The 16,950-nt window shown below is 34.8% G+C and overlaps 1 protein-coding gene across 1 annotated transcript in view; it reads left to right on the forward strand.

Moving 5' to 3' along the window:
* qvr (protein quiver) overlaps positions 1-16,950 on the forward strand; it is an 878,528-nt gene that overhangs the window by 314,717 nt on the left and 546,861 nt on the right. The gene's annotated exons all lie outside the window — the stretch shown is intronic.

The raw sequence follows: 16,950 nt of genomic DNA on the forward strand, positions 1-16,950 counted from the left end.
TTTACATGTTATCTCTCATTAATATTCAAGTTATGTATATATTCTATTATATTTATATATATATATATATATATATATATATATATGTATGTATATGTATATACACACACACACACACACACATATATATATATATATATATATATATATATATGTATGTATGTATGTGTATATGTATGTTATTTTATATATATATCGTTCCTTGCATAGGCTTGCTGTTTTATCATTTATATTTAGGTATTACTTTCAGTTTTTGTCTTTCTGTCACTGAATACATTCCCTACTCATTCTGCTATTTTTAAAGCATACGAGACTCTCTCTCTCTCTCTCTATTTATTTACTTATTTTTTAATTTCATGTAAGTTTTCATCTCTTCTCCTTCTCCTTCTTGGTTTTGTTTTAAACAACTATAACCTTATTTTGTCATCTCCCTTAGGGGGTTTGTGCTGTATGTGCACCTCATTTCGGTGCACTGTAGACATTACGGTTCTTTGCAGTGTCCCTTCGGCCCCTAGCTGCAAACCCTTTCATTCCTTTTCCCGTACCTCCTTAAATATTCTCTTTCTTCCATCTTACTCTCCACCCTCTCCTAACAGTTGTTTCAGTGCAGCTGGGAGGTTTTTCTCCTTTTACACCTTTCAGACCTTTTTACTGTGTATTTCACGTTTCAGCGCTCTCATAGGTCCCAGCGCTTGGTCGTTGGCCTAAATTCTATATTCTATCCATTCTTATTTTGTCATCATGCCCTTTCAATTTCTGAACACTTGTTGTAGAAAACTTTCAACATATTTTGAGTTTCATTATAAACCGGCAGTTGCGTTCACGACAGACCTCAGTCTCCCATCATTCATTATTTCCATCATTTCTACCATTAAACATCTACACCAATGACTATTGCTCTTTTTCAAACTCCACTTCTATCACTCATTCCATTAACATGAAACAGGATCCGAAACAAAATGCCCAACTATGCATTAGACCTGAGTAAGGTTTTTAGAGGGATAGATATTCGAAATTATTTATTTATCTTACATATATATTATATATATATATATATATATATATATATATATATATATATATATATATATATATATATATACATACACATACATATATATTTATATATATATTGTATATACATATATATATGTATATATGCATATTATATTATATATATACATACAGGTTGTCCATGAAGTCTCTTAACAGTTTAAAAAGTATATTACAAAAGCAAATGAACAGACAAATTTGGGAAATTATTACAAAACGAGGAGTAGATATTGAAGTTTTTTGCCCATTGGATACACCTCTATATGGGCATCATTAGTTTGCATGAAGCACATCAAGACGATACCTGAGTTCTTGCCATGTTTGCTGTAGCATAGCCTCATTAATGGTGGCAATGGCATCAGTGATCTTTTGCTTGAGATCGGTGTGTCCCGTATCTTTGTTCGATACTAGATATGTTTAACAAAACCCCACAGAAAGAAGTCCAGGCGAGTGATATCTGGTGAACAAGGTGGCCAGGGAATTTGGCCATCCCTTCCAGTCCACCGTTCTGGAAATCTTTGATTTAGGAACCCACGAACATGCAGTCCCCATTGTGGTGGTGCACCATCTTACTGGAAAATGGTGGTTGGTTGAAGGTCATCTAGTTGTGGTGCCACATATTCAGTCAAAAGGTCAAGGTAAACATCTGCAGTAATTGATGTCTCATTGAAGAAAAATGTGCCGATGATTCTATTGCACTTGATCCCACACCATGCATTCACCTTTGGATTATCTCGGTAAAGTTCCCTAGTCACATGGGGATGTTCTAATCCCTAGATTCTCACATTATGTGTGTTCAGTTTCCCTGAAACATGAAAGGTTGCCTCATCACTAGAATAAAATCGGCTGAGGAATGTTTCATCCTCAGAAATTTGTTCCAACATGTTAACTGCAAACTCTTTCCATATTGGTTTATCATTTGGCTTAAGTGCCAGAATGAGTTGCACTTTGTAAGCGTACAATCCCAAGTTCTTGTGTAGGACTTTGTGCACTATTGAACGTGGTAGCTGTAAGTGTCTTGTAGCAGTACCGATGGACTTTGTAGGAGAACGATCAAAGGCTTGTCTGACACGATCGATGTTTTCTTCAGATGTTCTTGGTCGTCCACTCCTCCCTTTATCCAACACTGTCCCTGTCTCCATAAATTTCTTGTGCCATGCACGAATTGACAGATGTGACGGTGGATCTCTTCCATGCTTAGTTCTGTAGTTTCATTGAGTCTGCGTATCCGATTTTTTTCAATAAACCATGACACACATTGTGCCTTTTCTTGAGGAGTAGCCATTTTTCAGGGGTTCATTTAGAAGTACCTATTTCAACAACCGGGTACCTGAAATACACAAATGCAGTGTGATTAAAAACTTTGATAACTGCTGAGTACCTTGACCAAATCTGATTAAGATATCTCATCAATGGCTTTTGTAATGTATTTTTTAAATTGTAAAAGAGACTTTATGGACACCCTGTGTATGTATGTATATATATATATATATATATATATATATATATATATATATATATATATATATATAATTCTGTAGAACTATATACTACACACACACACACACACACACACACACATATATATATATATATATATATATATATATATATATATATATATATATATATATATAGTTCTGCAATTCAGTAAAACAGCCCACAAAAGAAACAAAGAAACTTGAATAAGCCACCATATTCTGGCCATTGCACATCAGCCAATGTCTCGGTGGAAACTGAGAAAGTACTACAGATGCAATATAGATGGGGTCCGACAGTTTGTATCATGGTGTAAAGCAAGGTCTTGAACCTGATTAAGTCGTTTTATAAGGCTCCATGTGGAGACAGTGAGAAACTTTATGTGGGACAAAGTGGCCGTTCGCTATCGCAGAGATTAGCAGAACACAAAAGATCTGTTAGGTATGTATTAGAAAATTCGGGGATCTTTGTCCGCTTGAGAGAATTTGGTTAGTGTATTAATTGGAGGGAGTGGTCTTTACTATTCATAAGTGTTTGTCCATACAGACGGAAGATTTTGGAGTCAGAACTTGTCAGTAGGGCATTGGAAGGCAGACCTCGCGGACAACATCCTCCTGAATCCTGTTATTAAAAGGGCAATCCTGTTGGACCGACCGCCGGATAGCCGCGGCTAAACAAATTCCCAGGTCAACCCTGTATTCCAAGGTCAGGAGATTATAACTGTAATCCGACTGTTATTGAGAATAGATATACTGTCTGACTCCATCTAATATTGCCCCTGTATTCTGTAGTTTCTCTTCGCACTCTTTTGCTCAATTTTCTTTCGTTCATAGATTTCCAACTATTCCTTTTTGGATTTTTTGTGCGGCCAAATAATTCTGCACATCTATTGTGTCCTTGTCTCAAACGACGTATTGATTGAGTGAAATTTCATAACTGTCTCTTTCTCTTCTTCATTCTTTGACTGTGTTAAATAGTAGACTTTTCTCCTTTTTAATTTTGTTTATTGTTCTGTTTACTCGGTTAAATTCCCCTCTTTCATAAGTTCGACCCGACATATATGATAAATGATAGGTCTTACTCATTCTCTGATTTTTCGTCTTTGATTGCACTTGTTTCCAATCTTCCATCGTTCATATTTGCCAGTTTTTATTGGGTCTTTCCAAAATAGCCCTTAACGTTTACACTCTATCGGTGCTGCCTGGGAGCAATTACGCGTATCAGTGAAATCATCAGGAAGAGTAATCTCCAGTCACAAACAATTTCCAGTAACGGTTTTAAGGTTGCATGACAAAGAAAGTAGAATAAAAGAGGAAAATTGTGTGCTGTGATATGTCAGCTGTTGGGGGACAGGCGAAATCATACAATATTATTATATCCATGAATGTCCATCAAAAGTTATTCTTCTGGATAGGGACACCTACTGAGTGTTTCCAACGATTTCACGAAATTCCTCTCACTTGTTCTTGAGATATCCACGCAGATACATACAAATACGGCTGAAAACGTCATGCAAAAATCCTCAGTATACATTCAACAAAATGAGACGGCTGAAAACATTATATATTCCCATCTTCATCCAACAGTAAATGATTATTCAATCTTCATTGTGTAATTCAACCATGAGACTTCACTGTGTACATTCAACCATAAATTGAGGTATTGGTGAAAACATTACATACCCCTATCTCCATTGTGTACATTCAGCCGTAAAATGAGGCATGGGTGAGAACATTACATATTCCCTATCTTCATTGTGTACATTCAGCCGTTAAATGAGGCATGAGTGAGAACATTACATACTCCCTATCTTCAGTGTGTACGTTCAACCGTAAAATGAGGTATGGGTGAAAACATTACATACCCCCTATCTTCAGTGTGCACATTCAACCGTAAAAGGAGGCATAAAACATTACATACTCCCTATCTTCAGTGTGTACATTCCCCAGTGGACACGTGAAAACATAAACTAACTTCAGTGGCATAAACTATAATGTTTATTGAAAAGACAGGCAGGCAGAGACAGAAGGAGAAATAGACGCGTAACACACGACTCCACTTTACGGGGGAAGAGGGAAAAGTCGCTTTTAGGTCAGCAAGGCAGCAATCAAGGAAAAAAAAAAATATATATAAAAAGGGGGATCAGCTTTATGAGGTGAGACTTGGGCTAATAAGGGTCTCACGACGAAGGATTTATTTGTTGGTCGGGTGGGGGGGTGGGGTGGGAAGGAGGGGACGCCCTGAAGGTGCTGCTGCGGGCTTTTCAGCCAATATAGAGGCTTTTGGAGGGGGGTTGTTGCTTATTAATGCATCCACTCACTCTCCTGGAGGGGATGTTAATAATGTCCTTGCTAACTAAGTAATGAAGACAAGGCTGAGAAACAAATATATATCCCTTGTATTTGGGACATTCTGGACGGATTCTTAACGCCTGTAAAGGTTCTCATCAAACATTCCTCGATATATGTAAGTGTATGGCATATGTGTGAGTATACGCGCTCATAATTTAGCAATAATTTTCACACGACTTCGAAGGGTTTAAGTCAGTACGAGAAAATAAACACCAGTAGTGTGAAGTCATTGCTGATCATATTTCCATACTTTTACATTTTATATATATATATATATATATATATATATATATATATATATATATATATATATATATATATATATATTATATATATATTTTTTTATGTGGCCTCAGATATGCTCATGTCCTTATAGTATCTTAGAGAAATTTATCTCCATAACATGATCTAGCTGGATAAGTATTTTCTTTGTGTCTCGTATGAGAACTGTTAAATTAAGTCATTATGTTAGGTAATTGCATTATGTCTAGATAAATAGCAAGGTTTATCTGGCTATTTCCTATATGAAATTATTTTGCGTAACAAATATGAAAATTATATGCACCTCTTACATTAAACTGTAAATCCTAAAGAGAGTGACCTTGAACTAGGAAGGTTTTAATTGAGATCTGACAACAATGCATTTTACCTCAAGAAATCGGAGGAACCCTTGGCCTGTAAGTTGCCAAAGCTCGATAATGAAACTTTCAGACATGGCCACTGGTATAGCTCGGTGTCACCGTGCCCTGTACTATAGAGAGATGTGATTCCCATAGAAGTAGAATTGTGGAGTGCCTTTTCTGGCAGTGTTATTGGTGCAATGCTCATGGTTTTTTATTTATATTTTTACAATGTAATTTCCTTTAGACTTGTTCTGTTGTTCAGATATTTTGTTACTACAATAGAAATAATAAGAGCATACAAATTATGGATTACCTATAGATCTTAATTGCATCCCTCTGCGGACAGTATATATCATAAAATATTTTTCTCGATTATTTTGAAATTATCAAAGAAATCTGTTTGGTAGTATTTTTTCTTTCTATCAGACCTCGTATAATTTTTATCAGATTATTGAAAGTGTAACATGAAATAATTTCCTACATTATTCTGATATTCTGATAAACAGGAACTGATCGTTCGATTTCAGCACTAACCACGAAATATATTCGAGGTCATAAAAATGATTTAATAACATATCAATATGATATTATCAATATATATCATATATATGTGTGTATATATATTATATATATATATCTTGTGATAGAAATTCATTTCTCGTATATAATATATATATATTCCATAATATATGTATCCCGTTGCTAAGTAACCATATATTCTTATATAAAATAAGTATAATTATTCAATGTTCTAGGAGAGCTGTAAAAGCTCAGTGATTTAATAAAACATATCAATATATAATCATTGCTTCTACGCCGTGCGATGCAGTGAGTCATGTGCTTTGCCCCTGTCTCATATTCCTTCTTCCAATTAATAATGTTAGTAAGATCATTATAAGTTATAAAACTAAAGTATATAATGATAATAATAAACTTGGCTCTTCATCTTTTTCCGGTCACCATTGAAGCCTAGCTGACACCATCCCAATATCCTTTCCGTGGTGGTGCGAAGAACATGGCCAAACCATCTCCCTCCGCCTCACTACCCTTCACCATTATCACATCTAAATAAGGAGTTCCGTAAACTACCTTGCGTTATCTTTTCTTATTGTATCTGCTTCTTAAAGCTTTACTCTCAAATCGACTAAGTGTTTCAGGCATAGTTTCAAGGTCATGCCATGAATCATGTCAAATATAGCAACACAGATCCCAGTAAATGATGCATTTTATATTTCGAATATATTTTTGTCGGTTTTATTTCCAAAAATATGGTTCGTACATAATTCTGACTATTCCATTTAAGTATTTCACTAACAGTTCCATTCCCTACGTGGTCTGAAATACGTACGGAGCACGCTGACTATGCTACAAAGCAACCAAACTGCACTAAAGTAGTGATTGGCTGACCTTGGACGGTCATGAAATCGATGATCTGTAAACCGCTTTGGTTCTGTTGTAATTTGAAGTGTCGTATCTCCTTTTTTATTAGTTGGGAATTATTCCTTTTAATACCAATTCTGGGTTGGTATTTGAAGTAGTATCTGTATGGGTATCTTATCAGTTCATGAATGTTTTGTTTAGAGGAAAGTTTGTTGACCTTTTCTGCAATAAATTTTCTTCATTTAGTCTCATTTCATGTTTCGATTACGTTTTCTCAAAATACTTTACAATTTCATATGGGAACTCAATCTCTCTCTCACACTCTCTCATATCTATGTTTTTATCTCTATATATATATATATCTATATATATATATATATATATATATATATATATATATATATTATTTATATATATATATATATATATATATATATATATATATATATATATATATATATATATATATTATATATATATTTGTATATTTATATATATCTATATCAGCCGGGCATCAGTATAGTTTCATTTATTTTCATGTGGTTACAGACTTCGTAGTGACAAGCTTTTCCAAAATGTAAAGAAACCGAGAAGTCAAGAAGGCATTGTTGGCTAATAAATATTACATTACATATATATCTGGTAAAAAAGTGACCAGTAGATTCTATATATATATATATATATATATATATATATATATATATATATGTTATTTATTTATTTATTTATTTATTTATTTATTTATTAATTTATTTATTTATTCATTATGCAGATGCACTCAGGTAAAAAACATATGCGTAGAGTACACATACATAAACATTTTTCATCATATTAGTTCAGGGCATACTGGCAAGTCATGCGCATGTATTATGAACACCCTGTTATTTAAAACGCAATGGATAGCCTTTCATTTTTTTTCCTGTGTGTGTATCACAAATATTCGACGGGTAATAAACTCCACTTCTCAGTATTAAAAAAATAAAACTAGAAAATGAAGAGCACTGTGGTGCTCTTGGTGTATTATAGATATGATGCAGTCGTAACATTACATAAATATTAGTCATTGTAGACTAGACAGGTACACGGGGTTCTTTATCTAATATTAATCACAATTGTTAATTCATCAGGCTCGCAGACGGTAATAAAGATACACTATTTTACTGGGTTCTGTTAGCGGCAAGAGCTTATACTCGCAGAATCTTTTAGCTGTGATAAAAATTCGTATTATGTTTTGATGTGTTTTCTCTTGCACATAGGATAGGCACATTGAAAAATGTATAAAATCGTTCGTTTTGTTTACCGAGTAGTTTACTGATGATTGATTGCATGGATAAAAGATGGATATTTTATGCAATAAATTTGACGTGGTATTAGATCTCTTATTGTATATTCGTGTTCATATCATAATAATACACAAACAACGACTTGATCATGTAAGAAAAAGTACACGTTATATATAAGTAAATTTTTTTTTCATTTCGCTTAAGCTCAAATAGTTGCTGGCAAGCACGGTGTTACGAATATATATTTACGCTTTTAAAGACAATTATAAATTCAGCAGATACATAGACAGCCATAAAGAGATTTATTTTATAGGGGCCATTAAGGACATGGGCCAGTGCCCACTAAATTTTGCAAGTGTCCTAAAATTTCATATCAAAGTATGGTATATTTATAAAATTTCACGAATACCATGCCGTATGTAGAGAGGTTTACTGAAAAGTGTATGGAATCACGCTCGGTATATTTGTCGACTATTTTACCTGATAGCTTGCTGCATATATGTATGAGATATTCAGCATGGGATCAGTCGATTGGGCAAATTTGAAACCTTTTAAGCAGTTATATTGAAGGTAAATCTTCGTTTCATTTATTAGTAGTGTAAAACATTTGATGTGGGTATTACAGGTTTACTATCAATGTTGACAGATTTTTCATGGGTTATTGACAGATTTTCAGAGTTCTACGGATGAAGTTAGCCAGGAAACTATTACACACACACACACACACACACACACACACACACATATATATATATATATATATATATATATATATATATATATATATATAGAGAGAGAGAGAGAGAGAGAGAGAGAGAGAGAGAGAGAGAAGAGAGAGAGAGAGAGGGGTGGAGGCAATCTAAGAGCAAATGTTTATCACAGTAGTGTTCTTCTCAGTAAAGCTTTAATCCCTATAAACAAACTAACTTCCAGCGAATTCCAGTTTCCAAATAACGTCGACAATGTAGACCATAATAAAAAGAAAATTAAATTGCTCATAGGAAAAACAAATAAAATAACAGTTACAAGTAAAAACACCACCCTTCAGAATAAAAGAATAGCTATGTTAAGGAGTTCAAGGCACCCTTATGTGTGTTGTTAAAGAAATGGCAAAAATGGGGTACATTTCAGTTTCCCCATATCGAGTTATATTTGATCAAGATATTTTTGTGATGACATTTAACCACCAAATTGGTACTTATGCATGGTATATAATTTCATGAATACAGTTTCTTCATACTGTTGCAATTTTGTGCTTCATTGGTAATCCTTTTATGGGTCTCAAATAACATACATACACACATACATACGTATATATATTTGTATAAATATTATATGTATGTATGTGTATGTATGCGTGTGTGTTAAACTAATAACTGTTATACATACATACTCATACACCCATACGTAAATACATACATACAGTTTAAGACATGGTTAGTCTCTGAAACCGTTTTCCATTTAGAGGAATTGCTGTAGTGGCATCAATAAGTTTTGCGGTGTCTTCATATCGGAATTGTTCCCGATTCTCGTGAGTCAGTTTTTCTTGGAAAATACTTCATTCTTCTATCTTTTTTATTCTGATCTGTCAGGACAGTTGTTTCGCCGGTCTGGTATTTTCAAGCCACTCTACCCTACAGTCTGTTGTTTTTGTTGGTTATGGTTGAGCTGGCGTTATGCTCTCACGGGCTCTTGCTCATAGAGCAGCCCGTAACGTGCAGTCTGGATTTATAACCTTTTCGTTTCATTGTGCTGATGGGAAAACGTATTGGTTGTAGGGTTAAAAGATGAACCACTTTCAGGGGTCGCAGCTTTATGTACAACTTGCCTTGATGGAAAACAGTGTTAATTTGTAAAAACGTAGTAGATTATAAATTCAAATTACAATATAATATAAATAGTATTTGCCTAAAACTGTGTTTGTGTTCAATAAAAATTTGTATAATTTTTGAAATAACGTACAAAAATTGCTTATGAAATGGGTCCATTTATAATGATACATGTTCTTATAATTTATCTGTAATATCAATTGTCTGTTTACAGTATGTCTGTGTATAAAAAATTATAACATATGTAAAGGCATATATGCAGATGTCAGCCACTGTTTGCCGTTTGTGGCTCATGTTGGGCGGGGCCTCAGGGATCTTAGAACTGATGTTACTTGAGCTTAGCTGGGATCTCTGGTGTCCCGTTCGCTCGCGTATTCCTTCTCCTACTGGAGGGGAATGTGTAATCCAGACGGGCTGAATATTTAGAGTACGTTTCTGGGTGGAAATGCTTACAGCTCGGACTATTAAGAGGCGTAGGAGAAGGGATGTGCAAGCGAATTGGGACCAGACAGCTTGTCCCCAGTCGGCGAATATTTAATCCTGGAAAAGACTTCTTACGTAGTCTTATTTCCATCCCATGCCCCGTTGGGTAACTTGGTGAACTTTGTAAACAATGCTTCTCTGGGTAATCTTTACCAAAACCAGAAAAAAAAAATAATCATGAACCTGTCAGAAGATGAACTGGGTCGTCCAACGGACCTTGATCAATAGCATGTAGGTGGAGGGATCTGGATTATGGACATGCCAGCTGAAAGTGACACTTCAGGTAACTGACAAAATCGTGTAATTGGTCTTTGTACAGATACAGTGGATGTGTTCCTGCATTATATCAATGCAGTTTCTGTTATGATAATAATGTCGCCTTTAATATCTGTAAGATCGAGGCATTCCAAAGTTCACTGTACGGTAAAGGATATTAATCAATGACCTTTCCACTAGCAATCAGTGAATTATAGTTGTAAGCTCTGATATTAAATATTTGTTAAAAACAATTGAAACTTCTTTGTTATCCGGTATCAACATGGGATAAAAGATGACAATTCATCATCGATTGTAACAACTATGTTGCAAACTCCCGTAAACACTAAATAATTACCTTCCTTCACAAATAATTTTTGTTTAAAATTTAAATGTTTTTAGTCAAGACATCCTTAAAAATTTGTTATAGCTTTTTAGGCTTACAGAGTAGCATACAATCACCCTTGCATATATCAAGTTAAAGTCGGTTCTTTCTTAGCCCTAACACGAAAGTTCTCGTGACATTCCCTCCTGTTTATGCGAGGCACGTTCTCGGTAGTAAGATAATATTATTGGCAGAAATATTTTTATTGGATTTTTATCGAAGGGTCTGGACAAGATAATCAGATAAAGTTGATTTAGTGGAAGCACCTTATTTTAGTTTTATCTTTTACCGTCTAGTTTTCAAAGTAAGTGTTAGGGATATCGATGACTGCTGTCGAAAGTAGTTTGCTTGCTCATATTTCGTTGTAAACAGATATAATAAAGATCCTTAATGTAATAATCATATCAGATTCTGCACTGTAGGAATCATTCTCTCTCTCTCTCTCTCTCTCTCTCTCTCTTTACATAAAGCAAATAAATTGTTTGATTAAAAAGGACTAACTCGGCAATCTTAATTTGCCAGCAAGACGCAGCTCTTTCTGTCTTCCTAGTTGTAACGAATTGATTAATAGTTCGTTCTCTGGAAGCCAAAACTGACTTGAACATTTAATTTTACGCTCCATGCTTGTATGCAACTATACAAACTAATTATCATTGTTGCGTATAGTTTTGCATATGTACATGCTTTCGCATGTATACATCCACAGATTCACGCTGTATGAATTAACATCTTGATATAATCGTTCACTTCTGTGATTGTATAATTTATTGTAAGCTTATGCACATTGAAATATACCTAGCAGTCAACACCAAGAGCTTATGCGCACAAAAATAATATAGGCGACATAATAAAAAAAACCTTAGATTTATAACTGAGTAAAGTCGTGTTATAGTTTTACCGCATCACAGTACAAATAACCTCTTGATTATTTTATTTTAGGAAACTTTTTTTGTATAGATATGAAATGTAAAAACGCAAATACCAGTTATTAATAGAAAAAGCTGCTCTGTGAAATGTGGCACAGAACAATTTTGTTTATTTAAAAAATCTGGATTCTAAATGTCATGGCGCAACGTAAATGTATTGACCGGCACAAGCAGATAGACATTTAAATTAATACCATGTATTTCCATATTCACATTTAAACAGAGTTGGCGCGCCATACGGTACTGGCATTGATTTTGTTTATATATTTTAACATTAATGCAATCATGCCCACAGAGGAAAATATGGTAGAAAAGTGAGAAACATTATGACAGCTGGTGTTTATTTTAGCGTGAATGAGCGTCTGTGTTTCTTGGTAAATCATTTTTTTTTTATTTTATAAGTTACTCTAGAAATGTTACTGCAATTTTAAGGTTAACAAGAATGTAGAGAGAGAGAGAGAGAGAGAGAGAGAGAGAGAGAGAGAGAGAGAGAGTTTATGAAAAAATAATGCTGATAGCTACACCCCAAGAAAATCTCAGCCGCATCCAGTGTCATTCACATGACTGGTGAGTCTTCCATTTCTGACCCTCTTTTCGGCTCTCTTGTAGCATTTTAGGATTGTATTTTTTTTTTTTATCGCCGTTGTTCTGGATTGTATTATTTAGTATTCTTCTCTTGCCATTCCTTTTCTGCTGCTTTCATTAATATATTACTTAAATCTTTCTTGTATTGCAATTTACTTTATTTGTTTATGGTGTATGGGTTGTCGAATGTCGGTTTAAGATAACGTAAAATATGGTTGAAGATAAAGGAAGCACTGTAGACCCAGGATTATAAATAAGAAAGGGCTATACAAGAAAGGCCAACAGTTCTAGAATTAAAAACACGGCTTAAAGCATTTAAATGTAGGCGAAAGATAAATAATCAATTTTGCAAATAGAATTAATTAGAAGTGTCAAAAATCTTATCATGGGAAAAGACTCTACATGACAGATGTGTGAAAATTCAGAATTTTCTCAAGATTCACTTAGGAAACGGAAACGGAAATTTTCAGTTTTATTTAACGGTGAAGAGTGATTAGTTTAGAACGAGGCTTGTGATACACATCATAGTGAGAAACCTAACAATATTCTCCATGTCGTCTCCAAACCTCGCTGAACGGTTCTAAATGGTTGAGGTAGAGGCCATTCACGACCAGCCACTCACCTGCCAAAATTGACTTTAAAAGTTGGAAATGCAATCAAGATTTCAGCCAGATAATAATTCCGTCATTTACCTCGAAAACAAGTTGCAAAAGGAAAAGTGATCAAATTTCAGGTTACAAGAAGTGATTAAAACAAAGGCAAAATAACAAAGAGGGTTAATAAAGAAGGACAAGAAATCAGAAGTCAAGTATAATGAAAGCGATGGGACGGAAAGGCAACTCATTAACTTGGGGATACAGATTGACATATAAGTAATTCAAGTGGTTGACAGATTAAGCATGAGCTTCTGGTTAGCCAGAGTTGAGATTGCTGAGAGTGGTTTTATTTAGTGAATAAAAAGAGTAAAACGGGTGTTGACCTTTGAGAAACCCTGGAGAAACTCGGCCCTAGAAAGTAGCGACAGCGTTTAGATTCGTCCATTTTAGTCCATTCGTGTTATTGTACAAAGCAAAGAGAAGAAAACAACTGAACAGGTGGTGGTTTTAAACGTCTTCATTGTCAAAATGTAATAATATTTTTGGTGGTCAAGATTTAAACTTGACAAGACACGCGGGGTCATGTTTTTTCCCTATTGAAAATGAACAAACACAGAAACGGCTATGAAAATGAAAATGAACCGCATCTGGAAAAGTATAAAAATAGGAAATAAAATGACGTATTTTGTGCGCTGCAGAATCCCAGTGCATTCCATTCGTTAAAATGAGGAGCCAAAAATAATTTGCCCCTAGCGTTAATGACACGCTTGTGAAATATTTCGTCTTGCAGCTCCTGCAAATTTCACCTATAATTGGCCGACTCTTAATGAAACGCGAACGAAACGCAGCGGAAATTCGACGGCCATCGGGTGATACCTTTACTATGACGTCACTGAGCCTATAAGTTATTTACCATTTCTGAAACTTGCTGCCGGTGAGGTTTGAGGGGAGGCGGATTTGGCCCTGGGCGGGAGTCTCTACTTCATGTTAAGGGAGGTCCAGACAAAGGTTTACTGCAGTTGCAGTTGATGCATGCCTTGTATGTCGTCGTGTACAATTGCCTCCTACATCATGCGTTTATTGAACGCGCCAGTTTGTTGCCGAGCGGTGCTTGCTTTCAGGTTTTATTTATATCTTGGCTTACAGAGCAAATAAGTATCTTAGACATTTATAAGGGATTATATATCTTCATGTTACATAGATAGCATTAATGGTTCTTTTCAGAGTTGGTGTCTAAAGACAGGTATTTTGTCGGGTGCACTGGCACTTTTAAACAGGAAAAGCGCTCTCTCTCTCTCTCTCTCTCTCTCTCTCTCTCTCTCTCTCTCTCTCTCTCTCTCTATTGATTTTTGCCTAATTCTTGGATCCACGTTATCTGTTAGCTTTTCTCTCTCTCTCTCTCTCTCTCTCTCTCTCTCTCTCTCTCTCTCTCTCTCTCTCTTGATTTTGTTTAATTCTCTGTTCCACATTATCGCTTACCTTCTATGTATATTTTTCTTGTAAGAAACTATTAGCAAATCAAAACAACGTAATTCCTAACACGTGTCTTTAGTCGCCAACTGGTAAACCAAGCCATCTGTAAATTTTATTCTGATGTTAAGAATTATATTTCTGAACCTTACTGAATTACTCGTTAAATAAATAATTTGTGTTAATGTTAGCAGTTGCGTTCTTCAAATAAAGTTATTCAACGTTTTTTTTTTCCAGTACGGCGAAAAAAATAAACATTTGTATGAGTAAGCCTCTTATAATGTACAGGATATATTAAAATGTGATAGACCTTGGCTTGCCATTATATTTATACATAATACTTAAAAACTTAACCTGTGAAATTTTACAAGAGTAGGGAGATCATTATTTTTCCATCTAGTCTTTCCTAACTGTAATAAACTTGGTCCATCGTGTTCAAATATTGCATTCGGGGCTTCTGCTTGGCTTGAATGACCTCACTTGTGCTTTCCCAGTGGTGACAACCTAGGTAGGATGCTGATAAAAGAAGTAAGTCCATAAAAAATCATATTCTACAGAAAATATCTGTCGTTTCCTCAAACAGAATACAATGCTGTTATCCATGACCGTAGGATAGATAGTGCCAATATGAATGGTTCTTACCTCCCACTGTGTGTGTGTGTGTGTGTGTGCATTATAAGTGTAATTCAGCAACAGCTTTCCGCTTTTCCATTTTTCTCCACTGGCAAAATTCTGGTGTGGAATATTGAACGTGGTTCTGCCCTTTTCTAGGTAGTCTATTTTGATAACACTCTCAGAATCCCAAAAGACAAGAACGCTACATAGCTAATAACCATCATTTACCTGAATTTTGGGGAGTTGGAGAGCCATAGGTTCTGCATTTGAATCTTTGATTTGGGTTCAGAGTTCTGAATGAGTATCTTATTTGGAGTTATAATTCACCCGTGGAAATTTCATGGATCAGACTGGAAACTGGTCTAAAGAGTGTTGGAAGCTTCCATTCTGGTCAGTTTCTTTTCTGGGTCATCATTTATGTTACCCATCTTATGAGCTTATGCTTTATCCCAGGGTGTCAGTCAAAATAATGTATTGACCAGCATTGATATAGGTGGCTCACTTGAAATCAGCCTCCTACCTTTTAAAGTGTTGAATAGGAAGGGGACTCTCCTTATTTGAAAAGCGTGTTAATCATGTTTTTAGTGGTTCTCTGTTGGCCTTTGTTGTTCCTTGTTCGAAAGGTCTAGTAACATTAAGTAGAATTATTAGATAGTATCACTTTCACTAAGCATTTTAACTTATTGTTTCATAGTTTTGACATTGTTGTTTTGGTGTCTTGCCTGATTATACAGTACATGCAAGTTTTCCTTGCACTCAGGTTGATTTGGGTGCAAGTGGCGTTATTTGTAATAAAAAAAAAAAAAACTTCCTTTGTTCGTATTACCCTACGAAAATTGGTAAATCTTTAGCTTTCAGCACAGAAATTGTCACTGCCATTTGGTTTGCGTTAGAGCGTTTATTGTGTCGCATCAGATAGTGACTATTGTGAGTACTTCTTTCAAGGACGCCTCATGAATCATTTCATCTTACCTGACTGCTTACTATTTACTCATAACTGTTCCTCGTATACTTCGAGACGCTAATTGGTATAATACTAGCACAAGTTTATCTGGCATTATAATGTGAATAAAAGCATAATTTATTGAAATATAAGTGCCAAACTCGGGAAACTACATACGTAGCCGTTATTGCAGGCGTAATAAAATGAGATCATAAGAATGTTTTAACCGTTAACCATAATTGTTGTCAAAATTGCTGTTAGATATTTAAGACTTGATGTGAGCGTGAATATGTTAGGCAGGTTATATCTACGATTTTGAGAAATCAGGGGAAAGCTGATTTTAATGTTAATGAATAGTGCAGTGAGAAAAATAACTAAAGGATGAGCACAAAAAGAAACGGTCATGAATAATAGCATTGTATTATGTTTGAGGAAACGACAGATATTTCCTGAAGAATATGATTTTTTATGGGCTTACTTCTTTCATCATCATCTCTTTTGTTTGCCGGATTAAAACTTTCTTTTTTTATATATATATATTTATGTTGTCAAACAAGACGAAAACTAGCAAACAGCAGTTAAGCCCATTTGAATTATATTGAACGTAACAAATAATAATGTTACCTAAAAAAAAAAGTGGCAGCAATAGCTGTGTAATTTATTGTAGGAAAAAAAATGAAAATGGAAATTCTCT

Source organism: Macrobrachium rosenbergii, chromosome 52 (assembly GCF_040412425.1).
Source record: "Macrobrachium rosenbergii isolate ZJJX-2024 chromosome 52, ASM4041242v1, whole genome shotgun sequence".
NCBI lineage: Eukaryota > Metazoa > Arthropoda > Malacostraca > Decapoda > Palaemonidae > Macrobrachium > Macrobrachium rosenbergii.